The sequence below is a fragment of the Anopheles cruzii genome, chromosome 2 (genome assembly GCF_943734635.1).
Source record: "Anopheles cruzii chromosome 2, idAnoCruzAS_RS32_06, whole genome shotgun sequence".
NCBI classification, from domain to species: Eukaryota; Metazoa; Arthropoda; class Insecta; order Diptera; family Culicidae; genus Anopheles; species Anopheles cruzii.
Genome location: NC_069144.1, coordinates 21,641,630 through 21,658,631, shown reverse-complemented (window position 1 = coordinate 21,658,631; position 17,002 = coordinate 21,641,630).

Below are 17,002 nucleotides of genomic sequence, written 5' to 3'. Positions count from 1 at the left end.
GGATGATGTCAAGTAGTCGTCGATGTCGTCCAAGTAATATGAATAAGAAAGCGTTTCCAGTTGCGATCCTACAGGAGACCATATAGTTTGTAAAACGTTGCTGAGGTTCAGACCTCGCTATTGGCTAGGTATGCTGTACGGAACTGAACATAATACTTCCATTTTGTAACCCTGATGGTTTGGAACTATTATCTCCAGGTGAGTTGAAATGAACACAAATTGAAACGCAAAACATTAAGAGGAGCCTTAAGCGAACAATATTTTTATCCGAGAGTTGTCTTAATGGTCTGATCCCTGCATTGTGCGAACGTATTCTAGTCTACCTTGCAAAATTAACGTAGAGTAGATCAACTTATCCTCTACAGTCGCCAGAAGTGACGTTATCGTTATACTAAACAAACAGTATTAGAAGATTGGCCTGTGGAGGCAAGGCGACCATAGAACTTCATGTAATCAAGAAGCGAGTACGTCTAGGTACGTTTAGTCCCCGATTCCAGCCAAATGCCAGCCGCTTGTTTAATCTGGTATCTTCTAGTCTAGATCAAGTCAGATCTATAGGGTATCAAACGAACAAATTGACGTTTTCTCACTACAGACTTAAGAGTCTTTCATATAGACAGTCCTTGAAAAAGAGATTATCAATAACAGTCTACAGCTTAAGGGTATCCACAATTATCCACTGGATGATCCATCAAGTGTTTAGATTTTAAACAACTGATTATTTGACATTTAAAACTGGAAATTCATTCTGGAAATTGTAGACATTTAGAAAAAACTGTGACATTTACGAAATGGGATGCTGTACGTCAAACTGTAATTTGAAAAACTGATTTCTACCTCGGTGGTTAATGAGCAGAATTGTTGTATTTGGAGCTCGAAAAACCCTCACGTCGTGCAAGAGAATCCAATACACACGCAACGAGTGACTGTTTGGTGTTGGCTCTTCATTTTACAACAATTTACCAAAATCTTGTTAAATTCTAGATAAAGGGAGTTGGTACATTTTGACACAAATGGCCATGGTCAAGTCGTTTGCCCATACTTTGCAGTAAGCGGAACAAAACGATAGGCCTTAGCTTTCTGCTTAGCATCGCCTGGAAGCGCCTTGCCTATGGACCCGCGGCAGGACGTTCCCATAGTTCATTACGCGTCCTTTTCGCCTTATATTTTAGCTTCTGTTGTTCTTTGACTTTTTTTTGCTACTTGCCCAGGCTCTCTTCATCTCAAGTCGATCCGCCGCAACAGCCACCGCGAGTAACAGAGAGAGAGCAGAGCGCGGCATGACGTGGCAAGCGCGGCAGGATGTTTGTTGTTGTTGTTTGATTGAACCGCGATCATCATTTTATCATTATTCACCGCGCCTCGCGCCGCCCCGCTCCGATACCGGACGGCCAACTCCGGCGGACTCCGGCTCCTAAACTCGAAGGTGTCTAAATGGGTGTGAGAGTTATTTTAAAATCATTAAACACCGCTCACCGCACAACGCCGCGCGGTTCCGCGTCTCCGCCGCGCCGCGAGGTAGCGTCTTCATCCGCTCCGATCGCACCAAGCGGAGACCTTCAGAGGGTCCGCCACAGCAGCGTCGTGTGTTGATCGTGTTGAGTATTGATAAAGTTTCTTGGCTCATTTGGCTTGGCTCGTTCCACTTCTTCTCCACCGGCCCGGGGTGGTTCCACGGAGCACCGGCGCGGTCCACAGAGGGCTACCGTGTTACTACAACGAATGGCGCAGCGATTGGATGCCGAATTGAATGGACAGATCGATCGATTGATCGCGCTGGTGTGAGGGTGGCTGAAGGGTGCCGGCGGGCAGGGGGGGAGCGGCCTGCATCCCCCGTCGGAGGCTGGCTGCTGGCCGGACAATGGGAAACATTGAAAAATGGTTTTCGTAACATGAAGGAAGACAATTAGTCCCGAGATAATTAGGCATTTCCTTCGTAAGACCCCCCTCGACATAACGGCCGGCCGGACGGACGTGGTGTCGTAGGGGAGGGAGTCGTTCGGTAGTCACCTCCAAGTTTGAGGCAATATCGCGCGTATCGATGCCAAGGGTGTAGGAAGGTGTTCCGCTGACCGACAGCAAATCCTGTTGCGAGCGCGCGGCACGGACACAGCGGACACCCGGACAAAAAAACGCGGACAGCCGCGGCTCAGAAGCTCGCGACGCGACGACGTAACGACGACGTCGGCTGAGCCGGCGCATGAAAGCCTTCGGGGCCTCAAGGTGATAAAACCGAGCGGGACCGGACTTGGCGCGTTTTTCTTTCTTTTTTGGGTACCTTTTTGGCACTTGTTAACAATTAAGCACCACGTAAGCAGCGCTCCATTCGGCGCATTGTGTAACTATTTTGACGAAAACTGTTGGGGCATCAGAAAAACGTCGAACTGAAGCGAAGCGGTCTCAAGGGGTGGTAATGCTAACTCTACTTTAAGTCACTTCAGTTCAATTTCGAGATAAAGTGTTTTTTGTATAAAAAATAAGAAAAAATCCTCCCTATCATAAAACCTTAATTGCACTGCCAATAGTGACAGGAGAGCATGCGACGAAAAAACGAGTTCTGGTCTTTTTACTCACTTTCAGGGGCATAAAATAGGAATCTTGCGACACGAAATCATCGCTGAACTGTGACCTGAAACGCTAAAATCCTCAAAAGGGTGCATAATTTACCTTTATTTACTGGTATGGTCCCCTGTCAATACTCGTACTACATTGCCTAGGTAAGTTTTGCAACTTAACTAAGCCAAAGGCAGAGGCAGACTAAGACAAAGAATTTGCAATTATTGCTCAAAACTATAAGGATTACGTTTGGTTAAGAGAACGTTGAGCTATAAATAGCGCTGCTGCTAACGATCTGTACTACCCCATTCAGTGTAAAACTGTTGAGTTACTGTCGCAAATTATTAAATCTGAGTTTGAGAATCGACAAACTGAATCAATCAGTTATGACATTATTATGAGACCTACCTTGCTGTTAAAGAATTATTGGCCTACGTTATCAAAGCCACTATTCTCCGCAGAATGTTCGAAGTTCGAATCACGATTCAGCATCACTCATTCTAATGTTTCCAACTCACATTTGATGTGATTTCAAACGACTGCAGTTTCCAGTGCGAGTAGCTTGCACAATTAAATTAATTTTATTGAATAATACAAGACTAATCATTCAATGTTGGAAAACTACAAAACTGTATCTTCGCTACACAAAAGAGTTTGTGATCACTCAGAAATGTTAACAGTTTTTATGTGCTTCGAAATATTTTTTTTCCGTTTTGTCCCAAAAGTTGTGGTTTGAAATAATGTTTCCTTATTGGCCCGTTATTATGAGTTCTTTAACTCTCTACAATTACACCTCAAAACACTTTCCCTATAACTCACCTTACCCACACAATTTATGAGGTTTTGTGTGTGAGCACGGAACCCCGCGCAATCAACCGTCGGTCGGCAGCATCGTTCAATCAGGACGAGAAGATGTAAGAGAACGAGAGACCGGCGCAGGGCACGAGAGACTCGTGCTACATTCGGCCACCTACGCAGTTGATTGGGAATGACAGATTACGCCTTACGCGAAAGGTGAAAATATCTCCATACAACTGCCATCGCGGAAGAGCCGCTATTCAGTTGTCAAATAATGTGTCAATTAATTTTCTCGCCCTCTCTCGCCGGAACCAGGTCGTGCGCATCTACCGAACTCGGACCAGAGTTCTGGGTCCGCAGGTCCTTCTACGGGATTGCTGCATCTCTTGTAGGCCGCTAATCCGTGTTTGCTCACCTGGAGCTGGAGCTGGATCATAACTTAATTTTTTTTCTTTCCGCCTTGGCCGCGACCAAAAGCCGCCAACGTGCTGAGCGTTCGGCCTATGTGCCGAGTGACCGATATGACGGCGGGACCGGGAATTAAACATGCAATCGCAACGCGGCAAGTCGGAGCGAAGAAGTCGCTAGTCCGGTAACGTCTCGCCGGCCGGTTCGGCCGGCAAGGAATCGGAAATTAAGCGGACAAATAAGTGACACAAGAATGCCGTAAAGCTCCGAATTTCCAGCCGAGGACGACGCGGACGTCTCGCACAGCCGAACCGAACCACGGGCGGGGGCAAAAACTTGCCCGTTCCAGGACGGGTCCGGCGATTCATGCCGAGCGTGACACACAAATGCGACAGTTCGAGAATGCTGTCGGGAAGGATGACCTGCGGTACTCCCCGAAAGGCGATGTGCAATCGCTGTTTGACAGGACAAAAGTTTATTGCTACCATATTTCTTCCCATTAGCCTTTCTGCCTGCGCCCGGCCCCGAGCAGGAGGCCCCAGCATAATAGGATTGCGATAAGGATCCGGCGGTAATTTATGGTTTTTATGATTCAAATTGATTTTTAGCACCGATAATTAGTGAGGCAAGCGCTTTGTGCCCGAAATTAGCATGCAGTGAGGCAGAAAACAGGGTGACGCTGCATGACCGAAAGAGTGCGGAAAGCCGAAGGAAAGTGCTACGGGTTCGAGGATAAGCGATGCAAATATGCGGAAGAAACATACTTTTCTTTATGCAACCATCGCACCAGTTTGGAGGCTGAGAATTTTAATAACTTAACATTTTTTAGTTTTACCCTTTTTTTATTATAATTTTGGATAATTGATCTCACCTAAGATGATACGCATGGTGACGCTGGAAAAGAGTAGTTCATCATGAAGTGATCTCACATGACATAAGTTAATAGATTACAAAGCGATTACAGGTAAAATATTCTATTAAACTGATGTCTTTCATTGTTCTTGACGTGGCCCTAATTGGCCCATAATAACAATCAAATGTGGGTGGTATGACACAATTTATGACACCAAATCAAAGAACAAGATAAAATAATTCACTGTCGGGGGGTGGAAAGATATAAATCAAACGCAGCGCCTTTTGGCGAAAGTTTTACAAAATAAATCAACCGATGCCCGGATCGGTCCTCGGGTCCTGTCACCGCGAAGGCTCCGATAAGTGTTGACGGCGAGCGAAAAAATAAAACCAAACCAATCGAAAGAAATATCATAACAACACTCAATCATACAATCATTAGTCCGCGGGCGGGCTGCGGGGCCTGGGGAACGTTGCACCGGAAGCGGAAGCGAACCCGTCGGGCCGCGGAGTAAAACAAAACACCCCAAAAGCGGAGCGCCGGATTCCGGCACGGCCGCCGGAGGCTCCATTACGGCCGGGGGAGGAGGCTCGCTACGCAAACCGACGACGGCGGGCAATCTGGTTTGCGGTCAAATTTATCGCGCCGCTGCGCGGAAGCTTGACGAAATTTGATTTATTACCGGAAGGAAATTCGATCGGTGGCCGGGTGCTCGCTCCAAGCGTTCCGCGTTCTGTTACCAAATGACTCTCGGGTCGGTCGGTTCAAACCCCGGGCATATGGTAGGGTTGTCGGCTTCAAGGAAGCCCCGGACGTACTCGTTCAGCAACTCGTGGCGCGATGTTTGGTATGCATGAGAAACAATTAGAACAACGATAGCTTTAATGTTAACACATGGCTCAACAAATTCAACAGATTTTCATCTTTTTTTATACAGGCCCACGGAAAACGAACCATCTTCAGACTCGACAAAACAGCATCGTTTTGAGATACAGTCACTTGTTGCTTTTGACAAGCGAAATTGAAATTTGTTGAAGCAACGCCAAGTGAATCTTGCGGACTTATTGACCCATGTGCTAGTGATATGATGGATTTCCGCAACTTTGAAAATGTTGTTCGCCTTATACAACCGAGATGCTGTTACATTATTATTGGTATTAAGAGATGAGAAATGGAGAAGACAAAAACAAAATGCCAATAAGCTGTATTAGGATGTTTTCCTCCGTTTGCTCGCATCGCTGAAGTAGATCCGGGAAAGTTTTCCGTCGACGCGCCGAAATCCTGTAATCCACCAAAAGCAACTGCCCCCTGGCAGTACGAAGAACATAATAATGCCGTAGACATTCCCCACCGAGAAGCAATGGGCTTTTAATGCGTGCCAAGTGATGCTCGCTTGTCGAACTTTTCCGACACCAATCTCATTCGTATTCGGACGTTCCATTTCTGCGAAGTCCGACAACAACCAAGAAAAAAAAGACACCAAGTTATAGAACGCGTTCACATTGGGAAACGGTTCGCAACGAAAGGATCCGCCCGAGACCACCGGACCACCAGCCCAGAAGTATTACGGAAGCTCTCACGGCACATGATTGCCCCGAGGGAAGCAATCACTCAAACTGGAGTGTCAATCTCGGGCGTGGGCCCTTCGCCCCTGGACGGGGTGGCAAGTGGAATGCAAAACCCCGGCGGCAGTGAATTTGGTTCGCAGAAATGCTCAACTGTAGGCTGCCGAAGCAGAGATGCGGACCAACCGCGACGCTTTTTGTTTTGTTCGATCCGAATGCCGGTAGCACCCAGGATCGCCCTGTTTGGCGCACAATGAAACCGGTAGCCAGTAGACGCGAGGATCCTGCGAAGGAATGAAGAGGATAAAAACAACTGTCAACCCACCTGCTGTCCGCAATTCATCTTCATCGAGGCGAAGAATCACACCGTCGCCAACGATCGATAGCGTAAGCGGTTGAAGTTAAGATGAAATGGATGATCGATTTGTGGGAATATTGTCTGCGAAGGGTTACCCATACATCACGGGCTCACCTGATATCCCTTGGCGATGGCGAATCTTTATGCCCTGGCCGAAGTGGGGTCCGATATGAAGTTACAAGCTTGAACCTTGCGGAACAGTGTCAGCCGTTTCACTCATTCCAGTAAGTGCTTGGACGTTTAATAGAAGGAGTTAATGATAAATCATTAAACAGAATAACTAATTTGTACTAACGAGCTCACAATAAATGATTAGACAAAAAGATTTGTTTATAACTTTTATGCTTCTATGATCATCCTTTTTTACAATAATATTTGTTTATATTTTGTCGTTGACTATTTATTTGTGTTTGACAAAACACCTTATCAAGAGTCCGATATTATTGCCACAACATAGTCAAGCTACTTCAAATATTTTCGGCATAACTAATCAAGTACTGATAATAGTCGGTGGAGTTAAGTTTCATTTCTATGTTTAACATAAATAATTACAGCAATTAATAATACGCTCTAAATTTAGATTATTCATTTTCAAAGCATTGGGTTTCCAATTTAGGATGTGCATTGTAATTAAAGTAGTTAAGGCCTGTTAAGGTACTTTTATTATTTATTTTCACAACATTGAAACAATCAATCAATTATTTCATGTTAAAATCGTACAAATACTATTTGAATGCCTCAATATGTATAGAATATAAATACATCGTTCAAGTCACAGAGAACGAATAGCATCGGATATGTCGAACATTGAATATTATATTAACTGAATATTATGTTGAACATATTGACACTGTCCACTTCCCTTACGTCATTTTGAATATTTTGTTCGAAGTCTGTAAGGCAATGTAAGCTTTGTGTTGAAGCCCCGGCCGTGCAACTGTCTTGTAAATGTTGCAGAAACGTACTATTACAGAAAATAAAAGTAAAATTTATATCGATTTTCACGTTGCAGTATTCAAAGCGACTCAGAGCCTAGAGCAAGCATCAAGAAACCATCTCGGCCACTTCTCTCGACTCGACACTTTCTCTGCGCGAGATCCTCGAAAGTGTCTTTTCCATTCGTTCGTTTGGCCCAAGCCCAATGTTGATTAGCCGTCCTCTGGGGTCCGGTAGCAATCGACCATTTCCGTTTGGTAATTCTGTTTTTCTTTCGCCTTTCCCTTCTGACTCGATGCTCGGATCGATGGGAGACATTATTTGATCGATTTGATTCCATTTTTTCCATCCCATCGACATCGCCCGGACGTTGTCGATTCATCGGCCGGGCGCGCGGCGTCCATTTTCTCCATCTTTTTTTTTGTTTCCCACATCATCGTGGTCGGTCGGTTGTTGCTATTGTTGCTGCGCGCGTGTAATCCGGTAGCCGCGGATTCTGCCCGCGCAGTCCTGGTACAGGCTTCTTCTCCTTATTTTAGCAGGAGTTTTGTTTCTTTTCTCTTACATGGTTCGTGATTTTCGTGAAGGCGTCGGTGAAGAACTGTTTAATTTTATATACATTTCATACCGCCCTCCCCCACAGCCACCGGTGGACAGACCCCCACCCGGTGAATGCTCCGGAGAGCATACGGCAGGTACATAAAGGGTGGGCCCCCCGTCGCAGCCTGAGTCGGAAGCGTGAAGTTTCCTTTTTTGTTTTCGGATTCACTCTGACCTACCTGTGTGTTATTTTTTCCCCCGTTTTCACACGCACGCACGCACGCACACACACACACACGGTGGCCGCCACCGAAATGGCGGCCATTAAATGATTGGCCGAAACGCGCTGATTGGAAAAGGGCGAGATTCGAAGATGGAAAGCAGTGTTAGGAACGAAGTTGGTGGTAGCAGAGCGGTGGCCACCGAGGCAGCAGCATTTGGTGCTGGTGCCTGGTGCTCAATTATTTCCTTCCTCCGTTCCTCATCCGCCTGAGAATGTTGCCGGTTGATTGAAGAAACATGGTCGACGCACCGTTCTATGCTTCGCGCGCACCTAGGCCGGGCCCGCTGCCTACCCCCGGGGTCCTTGTAAAACCGCAAGTGCACGGGTGCTACTTTGAATACACATTCCAGCGATAATTATAAAAAAGAGCGTTCGCCCCGTTCAGCATGCAGGAGGGAGTGATGTTTTACATTCACAAGGTGCATTAGTTATGCTTCGGCACCTGAAAACGATAAGCGAAACTCCAGAATACACGGTGGTCAAATGTTCATGTTTGATTCTGAAGCAGTCACCGACCGGGTTTCGATCGATTTTTGATCACTTTAGGTTTTTAATTTATTTCATGTTTATTAAACATTTTAATTCATTACTTTGCATAGACGAAACTTTTAAGAAATCGTAAGAAGCATTGCGAGAACGACTTAGGTAACCAACATTTCCATTTCTGTCACGAAGCAGTTACTCTCACGGAAACTGTTAGCATAACAGAAACTGTTAACAGTTTTAAGCGAACTGATTTATAACACTTTAGCAAAAAAGCAAGGAGAATGGCGCATTTTGAAAACTGGAAAAACACAAGTTTATTGCATCCGTGGGGGGCCCCTACTTTAATGAATAAATGAAGAGTTTTCGAGTTATAAGCAAATTCTCGTTATTTTTACCCACAGTAGTATTTTTATTATATTATATTATTTTATTTGCTTCAGACAGACTGTCTGAGCTTGCAAGAGCTTAGCAAATTAATATTTTCAATACGTAGAACGAACGGAACGTCTAGCCACCGTTAGTTTCCTGGGATTTCCTCATGAGCCATGAAACATTATCGCGGTCTGGTTCGATTACATTTGCTTGAGTTATGTAAATGAAAATCTTTTACTTTGTATTTTATTTGAATAAAAATGCGGTTTGCGCCAATTTAAAAATTTTTTAAAAATGCTAGAGCTTCTATTTGGATGTTTGTGGTTGATTTCGGATAAATTTCTGCCACCAAACATCGCAAAAGTGTTACGATATTCTACATGGATTCCACAGCATTTAATACGTTCATTAAACAGCTACAGATGCAGGAAACGATAAATTTTCAACAGAGATTATATTATATTAGTGTCAATATTGTCAATTAATAGTTTCTTTTTTTTAATTTAACAAAATAAGTCCTTAATCGGCAATCAATAGAAAAAATAAAGTTGTAATGTAGCAGACAGAAATGGCATTGCTCACTGACATTTTGATATAGAAATTATCAATGCTTTTACTAAATTAAAGGAAAAGATCAACAAATTTAACCAATTCTTTACCGACATGATACGATCAACTGTTGTTTTCTTAGTTGTGCACAATTTAGTTGTAAATAATGAATAAACTTAAAAATACGGCACGGTCCGGTCTTCTGAGATTCACGGATAAACTTTTCCTTATACTACCCAGCGAGCGTGTTTCGTACTTTCTCAACTTTGGGCTTTTGTAACCCGCTTTTTTCCAGCCCCATAATTCTTAGCCTAGCCATAGGTTATTCCACCGAGGCCTTGGGGCCCCTGCGGCCACCACTGGCCACCGCTCGACTGCGCCTCGCCTGGCTATTGTAGTTAGGGGCATTCAATCGATGGATCATTAGCTACTGTTGCTACTTGAATTACTTCAATCATTACGCAAAACGTTAATGGCCGCCGTACACGCCGTGCAGACACGCCGTGCCTACGCCGCTCAGGCTTGGCGCTGAAAAAGGCGCGATCGGCTGATGAATTGAGCGATGATCGTGTACACATCACGTGTCTCTCTTTCGTCGGGAAAGGACGAATCAAAATTGATCGTTCTGCGCGCGAGGCGATCGAAGCGCAGACCTTTGCGTTCCGTCGTGGCGTGGCTGACGAGGGGGACTGACGAAGGACAGAAGCTGGGTGAATCAATAATGTGGTAATTCCAATCGCTCCAACGCAGAACCGAACACAAAGTGCAACAAAGACCACCTGCCCACACTAGGCTGGACGGTCAGTAGGTGGGCACAGGGTGGTGATGAAAAAACAACAACACAGCACTGACACTCTGCATACAGGGGGCTGCAATTTATAAAATTACCCTCAACGACCAGACCAAGCCGAGGTTCGCCGAGGGCTCGTAGGAGCGTAGTTACTGATTAAGCGTGGAGTTCAGTTTTCGAGTGGGCTTCGATGAGCCTATAAAAATGTTTTAGCACTTAAGTACTAATACTGTAAATGCAGGAACAACAAGAATTAATAAACCAATAAGTTCGAAAATGAATAAATGCTCTGACAAGAAATCTTTTATAGAGCCTCACACATTTACAAAAGGCTCAAACACATTTATCAAACAACGGGCTCAAAAAGACCCATTTGAAAAGGAATATTATTTATTTTATCTCGGAACGGCGTTAAAACATTCATTGCTCGTATAAAAAGCAATGTTTTGGTACTTTAAGGTGCACATTTACACCTTTGCATGATGCCAACAATCCACCGCGTAGCTGACATCGCTGTCTTCAGGTGGACCTGGTTGTCGTCTGCTCCATTATCGTCTCTTTAGCAACACGACGCACCTTCAATCAATTACATGCCGGTTCGATGGCTGACACCCGGACCATAACCGGCACGCACTCGACCGCATCCGGTTACTAATACCCCTGCCACACACACACAGGAGGAGACTCCTAATTATGGAGTCGCCAGGACCGCGATGTGATGCCTATTATTACGGTGTGACGACCGTCGGCCGTCGGCGGCCGTGCCGTGCGTGTGCGTGTGCGGCATGCGTCTTGGTGGGCCGTTCGAGACCAACGTAATCCCCAAAACATACCGTTTTATTATGGATTAAAGATGGCGCGAATTGAGTGTTGACAATCGATTATGGACGCCGTTTTTCTCACATCGTTTGCGAGCCTTCTCCCCAGAGTCTGCTGGGTGTAGCCGCCGCTGTGTAACCGGTTTGTTGTAACATGTAATTTGAAAGCTGTTTAGTGTAAGTTGTACGTAAAAGCGATCGAGTTCCCGATCCCGGAAAAGCGTTCCAATTATCGAAGGCTTTGGGTAAAATACTCTGTTGGGTTGCCGGCAGCTTTTAAAGTGTTCGCGGAAGGCATTAAACAAATTATTAATAAATTTGTTTAAGAAAAAATTATGTATTTTAGTAATTGTGACAATCACAATTACTTGACACCAGGCCAACGTATGAAATGGTGAAGAATTTCCCGCCCTACTAGCCAAACTAGGTTCATAAATAACCTGATAACTAATGAAGAGTAATACTTTTTCCGTTTGTCTTTTAAACATTTTATTTGATTTGCTCCAGTTTTTCCTAATGTGCGCTCCGGTGAACAGTTTTCCCAAAAATTTCCCACAGTCCCGGACCACAGACAGTCCCGTTACGGCTCCGAGGCGATCGTGACGAATCGTGCGCACCGAAGCACACGCCGCACCCTATCGCTTGGTGGAAAACTCCCCCAACTCCGACTGCAACGGTTTTCCTTTTCTTTTGGCAACCGGGCCCGAGCCATTATGTGTAGGGGTGGTGGTAGCAAAATGGTGCCCGGCGGCCGCGTGGAGGGTTCAACGAATCGAAACAAAAACAACCCCCGAAAGAGGGAGCCGCCCGACGTCGTCTTCCACGGTGGCCCGGGTGTCAGAACATTAGTTTTCCCAGAATGTTTATCCGCCAGTGCACACGCCATGCAAGGCCCTGCAAACGAAAGTGAGAACTTTGATCATAAAATTTAAATTACGATTCACGGTCGTGTGAACATCGCGAACGAGGGCCGAACGGCGTGGGCCACAATATTTGCATAACCAGAGGATGGATGGTTCCGGCAATCATCGCGCGTTCATCAAGGTGGCCTTTTTGTTGCACATCCACAGATCTAGATTGATCATATCGAGCATATTGCATGGCCCGATAAGCCGACGTGCTAGCTCATGGATGGTGTTATAGCAATTTAATATTTTAAATAATTGTCTATAAAAAAACGTTTGGATATGCCTGAACAAAATAAGGAATTGACCTATTGAAACTGAATGAAGGACTTGTTTTGATTCAACACAGGGGCAGACCCACTGAATGACTGAATGTTTTGAATGCAATATGTTCTTTTAATGAAATTTCGAAAATTACTATTAAGTCTCAATGGAAAATGACAACACGTTTATTTGTCCTCTGTAGTCGACATCGCGAATAAAAAAGGAAGACCTAATGAAACGTGTTAACATTTATAGATGTTATAGGCTTGCGATTAGAGTTCTCTTCAATGGCAACATAATAAATTTTTTTCATAATTATCAAAATATGTCCATTTTTATTTTATCAAGTTCTTATCACTTCACTGAGAGAATTCCAGGTTGTCGTCAACCCAGCTGGCTTAGTTTGCGGTGTGCTAAGATTTTATTGTTTCAGAAAATAAGAAACATTTTCAAACGTTCCACAAGACACTCACACAGAGCAACGGCGGGCCACTATAAGAGCCAGCCGATCTCCTGCAAACGGTGCGTCCACTGACCGAAACACCAGCAGAACTTTGCTCTCGGTAAATGCAAAAGCCCACCACACTGACCACCGGAATCACGAATCTGTAGTGGTCAAAGTAGAAAGTCCTTAAGTTTATGCTGGGCTGCCGTGCACTCGGACGACCGGTCGGTTGAATTAAACACGGAATAAATATCTGGCAACGGACTGGCCCGTGTTCCCCTTCGATGCCGGGCCGAATAGTTCAAGGCTCAGTTTTGACTCTCTATGCCCTAGGTTGGGCTTTCCACCACCATGTTGGAGGTGGCAAGGCAAGTTCTTGGCCGTTGTTTGGCGACTGGACTTTGTAGAGCAAATGGGACCTTAATTTATGATGGCGTGCAACGAGTTCACGTGCCGGCGGCAAGCCAATAGGCTGTTGCTTGCCGATTGTGCTGCCAGTTTGGAAGATATTTATGTGACATTTGGTGGCTTTTCGTGTGTGCATGTGGTGGCGGCGGCTGGTCAACGATTGCCACCCATCGTTGCAGACTCGTTGAGAGGGCAGCAGCAATCAGCGAGACGGAAACGGGGAATTGATATGATTAAATTTAAAACATCCGGATATTGAACGAGCTCACGGGCCATGGTTCGGCTCTTTTATCGGCTGGGATCTAATTTATTTTACAACCTCTGACCGGCCAAGGGGCCATGCCGGTGCATCCAATTGATAATGCGTTTTTAAATCACCGCCTGCAATGGCGATGGCGGAGGAACCAACGCGTGGCTACCGCTGGAGTGTTTTTGATTTATTGAATTGATTCGGGGTTATAAATTCATTATCAGAGTCTGGGAAACGCCATCTAGACTGTGGTCGTATCTTCTCTCAACCGCCTCTTGAAAGGGGACATGTTTCTGGTTCGATCAAGTTACAAGAACATTTTTTAAATTAGATTCCATGATTTCTTTGATTAGTTCTACAGGCTACGGGCTCTATTCTACAATAGTTTATTAAGGTTCTGTCCCAACGAAGAGAGGGAGCGATTAAGCCCGGCCACGATAAACTAAATGCTACTTTCGATCAAACATACATAAGTAGTAGTTGATTGCAGTAAAAAAATACCCTAAACACAGAAAACACTTCAACATAGATCAAAACACAAGTACAATACTCAGCAATGGCGAGACCCAATAAAACAAACTTAGTTTTTACCGAAAATCAAAAATCAATCAAAATCATTTGCCGTCATTTGATTGTGTTTCCACGAAGTGAATGTTAATGTGTCTATATTTTGATAAGGTGCGTTTTAAATAGTTTGTCTGCGAACCGATCAGAATTGACATAGAATGAAGAAGCTTTCAGAAGACTCGTAGCACAAACTCGTTGCACAAACGATGTATTAAAAGTTTAAAGAAGAAAAGAAATGGTTTGGAACTATCGCCAGTAGCACTAAAAACCCACGAAGAAAACTCTCGCACTTCAACGGATGTCCAGTCAGTCCCGCAACTTTGGCGACCGTAAGCGCATACGAACGTAACTAACATTTACCTATTGTTTCTTCCACTCTTGAAAAATTCAAATTACCACAATAGTTTTGTGGTTTTTCAACGTAAAAAGTTTTTCCCCAAACAATGCTTCCACAAAATTCTAAGTGGTTAAACCATTTAAAATGTCTACGGACTTCATTGTTCGCACAGAAACCCCTTCAATTGGTGCAACGCAGACGGATGATCTACGGACGAGCCAACTTGAAGTGTCAATTTTAATTTTAATTGTGTAACGTTTAAATTTAAAAGTCTAACGTGTGGATCTTTCTTGCGCACCCGGCTGCGAAGTCATATCAAATTTGTTCTTTGTTCTTGTTCTGTTTTTAAATTAAAATTCAAAGTAACTAACGATGAATTCGAAAAACCAATGGAATTGATTTCGCAACGATTCAAAAGCATACAATCCAACTAAAAATTTGCTTTTCTAACACGAATGTACTTGAACGAGTTTTCCAGACCTCAGCTAAACAGTGAAAATTGTGCATTTTTAATAAATAAGCCCCCGGGAAGTTCACGCAGTAAGTTCAGCTGCAAAATTATGACAAAAAACCTGCCACAATCGGCGAATCCTTCAACGCGCGTTTGACTGAACTTGGAGTTGAAGTTTAAAAATAGTCAAAAACTCGAGAAATTAAACGAGCGGCGCGCCACGATCGATCACGAGGCCGAATCTCGAGCCGCGCGCAGGCTCGCGCATTCGTCGACGAATCGATGAAACAGAATCACGTCCGAATCAACTCGACCACACACTGAGCATCAACAACAACAACAACATGTTGGGTGATGAATTAACCGAGCGACGACGAAAAGTAGGCGGAGTTTTTCCTCCCTTTCCCTGGCTTTTCATGTCCCTTTCCCTTGCACCCCTTCCTGACGATCGGTACCCGTTCGATTAAATCCGGCCCCTACCGGAACTACGGCCCTCACCCCTCGGTTCCTCGGTCCGCCGTCCAGGGTTTTCACCCCACCCCAGGCAGCTAGGGTGTTTGCGTGTGTCCGTTTCCGTTACTTCGGCAGTGAACCTAAAATCCGGCCCCGAATCACACACACACACGCGCACGATCGAAGCGATCCGTTTTTCCCGCGGGTCCGTCGCGTTTTCCTTGACGGCGGCGCTCGGATTCGGTATGGCACCCGGTATGGCGCGGATAGGGTGATCCGCTTGGGACCCCTTTTCAAGGGGCCGCGCCGCCGCCAGGCGCAGGCGAGAAAGAAACGCAAGATCACCCGGGGCCGGGCGCAAAAGAGGGTGGCGTGTGGCGCACGCGATACCGATTGGGGCGGTGTTCCTGCGCCAGAGAGAGCGAGAGAGCGCGAAGCGCAGCAACTCCCTCCGATCGATCAAACACGCGGTGTGAGTGTGAGTGGCCACCGCGGAATCGGCGGTGGTGGCGACGGCGGCCGCTTCGGCCGCGGAATAAATCCGGAATAATGTTTTTGTTTTGTCCGCCGACCGGGCCAGTTCGTTGAGAAGGCTTTCGCCAAGCGGTCGGTTCCCGCGGTGTGTCTCTCTGTCCGGATCGTCGTCGTCGTCGCTGCCGTCTCCTACGGGGGACACCAACCAACCAGCACCGCTCCGCACACAGCCAAGCACACGCGGCCACAACAAACCGGATCGCGGACCGTCGTCGTGAAAATGCAACGAAAGACTTCGATGCGCGAGGTTTCTCGCCTGCCGCCAGAGTCGGCGTCAGTGCCGACGGAGCTTTTCGGCTGAGCCCCTGGCCGGACCACCAGACGCCGCCGGACGGACAGTGGTGTGTGGCGATAGTGAAACCGGAACAGCGCAGTTCCTTCCATCCTCCCGATCTCGGTGATCTCGGTGGTCACGTGCGTCGCCGTCTGTGTGATCGCGATCGTGCGTGTGTGTGTGTGTGCGCGCGCGCAGTGATTAGTATCATTATCTTGATTATTATCATCAACATCATCATCGTCACCATCGTCATCAACATTGGCCGCGGTTCCCGCCCCATTATTAGCCGCGTCCTGGCCCAGGAGCCGTGGCGTCTACAGTGATTCCTAATTATGCGCCACGGCCACGGTTGTTGGTGGCCAATTTTGTGTTAATGAAATTAATTTCGAACGAAGACCGGCTAGTGTGTGTGTGTGTATGTGAGTGTGTGTAAAGTACTCGCGAAGCTAGTGTCCACAGATCCCCAAACCTGCGCTTTTCGGTGACAAGCGTGGAGAGGGCCGCAACCGTTTCTTAAAGGTCCTTCTTCACTCCCTTCGAGCGATCCTCTTGCGAGTGGGGTGGATGCGTGCAATTGTAAATGATAGTGCTCACTAGTGATAGTGTGTGTGTGTGTGTGTGTGTTGTTTGTGATACCGATAATAGCATCCTCCAGGCGATCGAATCGCTCGCTCACCCGGAGTCCTTCTGCCGGAGGTAATCCAAACGCGCCAAACGCGTTGAACCATTTGCCGTCGGATCGGATTGTTCGAAATTGAGAAATTAAGCAAACGGTAAAAACTGTAAAAGGTGAAACGGG